The sequence below is a fragment of the Rhinopithecus bieti genome, unplaced genomic scaffold (assembly GCF_001698545.2).
Source record: "Rhinopithecus bieti isolate Rb0 unplaced genomic scaffold, ASM169854v2 scaffold_54219, whole genome shotgun sequence".
NCBI lineage: Eukaryota > Metazoa > Chordata > Mammalia > Primates > Cercopithecidae > Rhinopithecus > Rhinopithecus bieti.
In genome coordinates this window covers 28910-35119 of record NW_016820921.1, presented here as the reverse complement: position 1 = coordinate 35119, position 6210 = coordinate 28910, and positions in this window count along the sequence as shown.

Below are 6210 nucleotides of genomic sequence, written 5' to 3'. Positions count from 1 at the left end.
CTCTGGCTGCCCTTAAGATTCTTTCCTTCATTTCAACTTTGGTGAATCTGACAGTTATGTGTCTTGGAGTTGCTCTTCTCGAGGAGTATCTTTGTGGCATTCTCTGTATTTCCTGAATTTGAATGTTGGCCTGCCTTGCTAGGTTGGGGAAATTCTCCTGAATAATATCCTGAAGAGTGTTTTCCAACTTAGTTCCATTCTCCCTGTCACTTTCAGGTACACCAATCAGATGTAGATTTGGTCTTTTCACATAGTCCCATATTTCTTGGAGACTTTGTTCATTTCTTTTTGCTCTTTTTTCTCTAAACTTCTTTTCTTCTTGCTTCATTCCATTCATTTGATCTTGGGTCACTGCCACCCTTTCTTCCAGTTGGCATTCGTCACGTAGTTCTCATGCTATGATTTTCAGCTCCATCAGGTCATTTAAGGACCTCTCTACACTGGTTATTCTAGTTAACCATTCATCTAATCATTTTTCAAGTTTTTAGCTTCTTTGCAATGGGTTCAAACTTCCTCCTTTAGCTCAGAGAAGTTTGATCGTCTGAAGCCTTCTTCTCTCAACTCGTCAAAGTCATTCTCCATCCAGCTTTGTTCCACTGCTGGCAAGGAGCTGCGTTTGTTTGGAGGGGGAGAGGCACTCTGAATTTTAGAATTTTGAGGCGCTCTGATTTTTAGAATTTTCAGCTTTTCTGCTCTGTTGTTTCCCCATCTTTGTGGTTTTAATCTACCTTTGGTCTTTGATGATGGTGACATACAGATGGGGTTTTGGTGTGGATAGTATTTGTTAGTTTTCTTTCTAACAGTCAGGACCCTCAGCTGCAGGTCTGCTGGAGTTTGCTGGAGGTCTACACCAGACCCTGTTTGCCTGGGTAACAGCAGCAGAGACTGCAGAACAGCAAATATTGCTGAACAGCAAATGTTGCTGCCTGATCATTCCTCTGGAAGCTTCGTCTCAGAGGGGTACCCGGCTGTGTGAGGTGTCAGTCTGCCCTACTGGGGTGTGCCTCCCAGTTAGACTACTCAGGGGTCAGGGACCCACTTGAGCAGGCAGTCTGTCCGTTCTCAGATCTCAAACTCCGTGCTGGGAGAACCACTACTCTCTTCAAAGCTGTCAGACAGGGACATTTACATCTGCAGAGGTTTCTGCTGCCATTTGTTTGGCTATGCCCTGCCCCCAGAGGTGGAGTCTACAGAGGCAGGCAAGCCTCCTTGAGCTGTGGTGGGCTCCACCCAGTTCGAGCTTCCCGGCCACTTTGTTTACCTACTCAAGCCTCAGCAATGGCGGGCACCCCTCCCCAAGCCTTGCTGCCGCCCTGCAATTCGATCTCAGACTGCTGTGCTAGCAATGAGCAAGGCTCCGTGGGCATGCGACCCTTGGAGCCAGGCATGGGATATAATCTCCTGGTATGCCATTTGCTAAGACCCTTGGAAAAGTGCAGTATTGGGGTGGGAGTGACCAATTTTCCAGGTGCTGTCTGTCACAGCTTCTCTTGGCCAAGAAAGGGAATTCCCTGACCCCTTGTACTTCCTGTGTGAGGCGATGCCTCACCCTGCTTTGGCTCTCGCTCACTGGGCTGCTCCCACTGTCCTGCACCCACTGTCTGACATGCCCCAGTGAGATGAACCCAGTACCTCAGTTGGAAATGAAGAAATCACCTGTCTTCTGCATTGCTCACATTGGGGGCTGTAGACTGGAGCTGTTCCTATTTGGCCATCTTGAAACCACCCTAGAAGCATTTTCTTAATCTTGTCACCTCTCTGCAGTCAAAGGTCACCAGGAACACACCTGTAGTTAAACAAGCTCAACTTTCTGAGTGCAGTTTATTGCTTGATGAACAAGTTGAGTTCATTACTCAAAGAACAAAAGGAGACTGCAAGACGTGAGGGAACCCTGGGGACTCTCAGGAAGAGAGTATTAGAAGAAACATAAGATCTGGGCTTCAGCTAGGTGATTTAGAGGAGGGTTTCCTAAAGTAGGGTTTCCCCTATGCATCTTGCACTAAAGTGGTACATTTGTTAGTTAGTTAACCAATCCTAATACATTATTATGACCCAAAGTCCTCACTTTATTCACATTTCCACCATTTTAATCAAATGTCCTTTTTCTGTTTCAACTTCACATCCAGGATGCTACATTATATTTAATAATCATGCCATCTTAGGGTGCTCTTGGTTGTGATAGTTTCTCAGACTTCCCTTGTTTCTGATGACTCTTGACAACTTTGAGGACTACTGGCCAGGTATTTTGTAGAATATCTTTCAACTGGGATTTGCCAGGTGATTTTCTCATGATGACACTGGGGTTACAGGTTTTTGAGAGGAAGACCAAGAAAGAAAGTATCATTCTCAGCCCGGCGCGGTGGCTCAAGCCAGTAATCCCAGCACTTTGGGAGGCCAAGACGGGTGGATCACGAGGTCAGGAGATCGAGACCATCCTGGCTAACATGGTGAAACCCCGTCTCTACTAAAAAATACAAAAAAAATCTAGCCGGGCGAGGTGGCGGGCACCTGTAGTCCCAGCTACTCGGGAGGCTGAGGCAGGAGAATGACGTAAACGCGGGAGGCGGAGCTTGCAGTGAGCTGAGATCCGGCCACTGCACTCCAGCCTGGGCGACAGAGCGAGACTCTGTCTCAAAAAAAAAAAAAAGAAAGTACCATTCTCATCACCCCTTATCAAGAGAGCATACAATCCACATGACATGACAGTTAAGTTCAACTTTGGTCACCTGGCTGAGGTAGAGTGTATCAGCTTTCTCAGCAGTAAAGGTATGTTTTTCTGCCTTACCATATTCTACTCTTTGGAGGGAGGTTACTATGGACAGCATATGATTAAGGAGGGGAGAGTTCTTTTCTACCTTATCTTGGGTAAAATATCTGTAAAAAATTGGAATTATTCTGCAAAGGAGATTTGTCTCTTCTCCCTATTTATTTATATCAGTATGGACTCATGGATATTTACTTTATATTTCAAGTTATAATCCAAAAGCACTGTATCTGTTCTGTTGCTCAGCTTGCTCCAGCTTTAGCAATTGGGAGCACTTTCAGCAGGCTCCTGTGTCTCTTTGCCATACTCCCATCATTGTGTGTGTGTTTGTGTGTGTGCTTACTGACATTACAAGATTCTCCAGGCTCATGTTGTACAATCCCAGGCTCAGCCTTGGAATCAGTCATTTAGCCAAAGAGTCCTGGTTCCTTTTATTGTTGGATGACATTAGAAACCAAGGTTTGGGCTCTAGGTGTGCTCACTACTACTTGGTTGTCATTGCTTCTTGGCTCTCTCAGCCGACAGAGGAAGAAATCATGTGTGTGCAAGTTGACTCATGTGTGGTAGGTAAATAGTGATCCCCCAATGATGTCTACTTCACAATCCCCATAACCTGTGAATATGTTACCTTACACGAAAAAGGAACGTTTCAAATATGATTAAGTTAAAGATCGTGACATGAGGAGATTATCCCAGATTATGGGAGTGGGCCTCATATAATCACAAGAGTCATGTTCTACAAATGAGCCAGAAATGCACCCTGTCTATTGGCCTAAAATGATCCCCATGTTGTTTACTTCTTCACAGCAAGCTAGGACTATTGCCTCAAAGCCCACTGGTCCCAAACTCACATTCTCATATATTCAGTCTCTTTAAATATAATCTGAAAACGTATTTTTAAGTCCTTTAGAACGTACCTATTTTCCATTTCTCACAAAACTGCTCCCCATATCCACTAACCATAGAGAAGACAAACTCAATAGCTATAAAAGACCCCCAAACCACTGCTACCCTTCAAAGCTCTGTGACCCAGAGAACTCCCCACCTTGCTGCTGATGACATCACCTACTCATGTAAGCCCCTTCTCTGGTTTCCTCCTCTTTCTCAGAAATTCCCTTGCCCTCATACTATTCTGGGTGGTGGCCCCATGCTGCTGTCCCTGGAAGGTGTCTTGCAGAGACTTTGCCTGTCATACAACCCTGTCCAAGCACGGTCCCAGTATAGCTTCTGTACCACTGTCTTTCACGGTCCCTTCTCTTCCTTCTTCGATCCCCAAATACATGAACCACAGAGACTTTTAAGAGGGAGGCAGAGGGATCAGAGTGCATAGTAGGAGACATTACTATGGAAAGAAGTTGGAGTGATACCAGGAAGGAATAATGAAACAAGGAAGCCAGGCCGGTCCTAGAAGCTGAAAAAAGCAAGGAATTGAACTCTGCCCTGAAGTCTCCAGAAGGAACATAGCCCTAACCAGCAACCGGATGTTAGACCTCTGACCTCCAGACTCTAAAAGAAATTTTTGTTTGTTTAAAGCCACTACATTTGTGGAAATTTGTTACAGCAGCAATAGGACACTAATACATCTTGTGTACACACATACCTATAAACATTTCTACATCTACCCTTCTTTATCTATATTAACGTAAGCATGAGTTCATACCAATCTCTCCAACTCTAATCTCTTATCACATGAGTCATTGTAGCTGTCTCATTTACTCAACTAACTTTCCTCAGCAAGAGTGAGAAATGTGGCTTCTACCATCACACATCCATTAACTTATTTGTCTAACCCAGGACCCGTTCAAGCAATCTTAGAAATGTTCATCTATAGACTCCCAGGAGAACTTACAAGCCTCATCACAATGTTTTGACTTTGGCCTAATCCTGGGCTTTTATTTTTATTTTTAAGTTACCCTTCAACTTTTAAATTTTGAAATATTTTGCATGCATAGAGAATTTCATTCTTTCTTCCTGGAAAGTTCAGCACTATAGATGCTGCCCTTACTCTCATCCCACTCCTTCCCTCTAGATGCCTATCCCATTCCCCTGACAGACTCACCAAGAGCTGCTTTGCAGGGTTTTACACCTGCTTGACCCCAGCCTCACTCCCATAACTGCACTTCCCCACCCAAGCCCCTGGCCAGCCCCAGAGCGCCTGGTGTCTGTAGCTCCCATAACCGTCCCAACTCAACCACTGGGCTCTTCCAGAAGCTTCTACCCAGACAGACACACACACACCTGTATGCATAACTGTATGCAGTGACACTGGAACAAAATGGCGAAGTATTGAGAGGCTTGCAAAGAAAGGGAAGAGTATTGGAGACAGAAGAAAGGTGAAAAGCAACACCAGTGGAGCTGGGCATTGCGAGTTCCATCTGAACTGTGACAAAAAGGACTCATTACTAGACTCCCAACACAAGCTTGAGAAGGCCATCTGTGGCTGCTGGTGGCTATGTCAGTGCTGAAATGGAGTCACCATCCAGAACAGCATTTCCAAGAATCCCTGGGAATAGGGGCACCCAGTATGGGGACAGTGTACTGAGCGTGGCCCTGGATGGGCATAGGTGGGTGGGAGCAAGCTAACCAGCAACTCATCCCGTTCCATAGAGAAAGTAATGATAGGGACATGAATAAAGTTCCAGCTACTATGGGAGACCTGGAGAGAAGGAGGTTCTTTGAATTCCACATGCTGAGGAACCCCTCAGCAAGAGGTGAGACACTGCAGCTTGGATTCCCCTAGGCTGAATTGCAAGAATAGAGTTTCTGATAAAGCAGCCAGCCCAAGATCTCCATGAAATCCCAGGGAGAGACCTGTGCCTAACACCCAGCATGGCACATCTGCAGGCAGGACACACTACAAAAATCTTGCTTTCTTTTCCCCAGGGGGAATATTTTGATGTCTACAATGCTCGTTCGATGGCTAAACACGTATCTCGCAACTCTCTGGGACAGAGGTCCTGCAATCAGTTTCCAATTAAAATTGATAATTGACAAAACATTTAAAACATGAAACCATCATTCTCAGCAAACTATCGCAAGAACAGAAAACCAAACACTGCATGTTCTCACTCATAGGTGGGAACTGAACAATGAGATCACTTGGACTTGGGAAGGGGAACATCACACACCGGGGCCTATCACGGGGAGGGGGGAGGGGGGAGGGATTGCATTGGGAGTTATACCTGATGTAAATGATGAGTTGATGGGTGCTGACGAGTTGATGGGTGCTGACGAGTTGATGGGTGCAGCACACCAACATGGCACAAGTATACATATGTAACAAACCTGCACGTTATACACATGTACCCTAGAACTTAAAGTATAATAAAAAAAAAAAGAAAAAAGAAAAATTTCAAGGTTGAGCCGTAAACCAACCCCAACACACCTGCTCCAGACTTCTTGTTATTTAAGAGAATAAAGGTATTTGATAATTAAAAAAAAAAAAA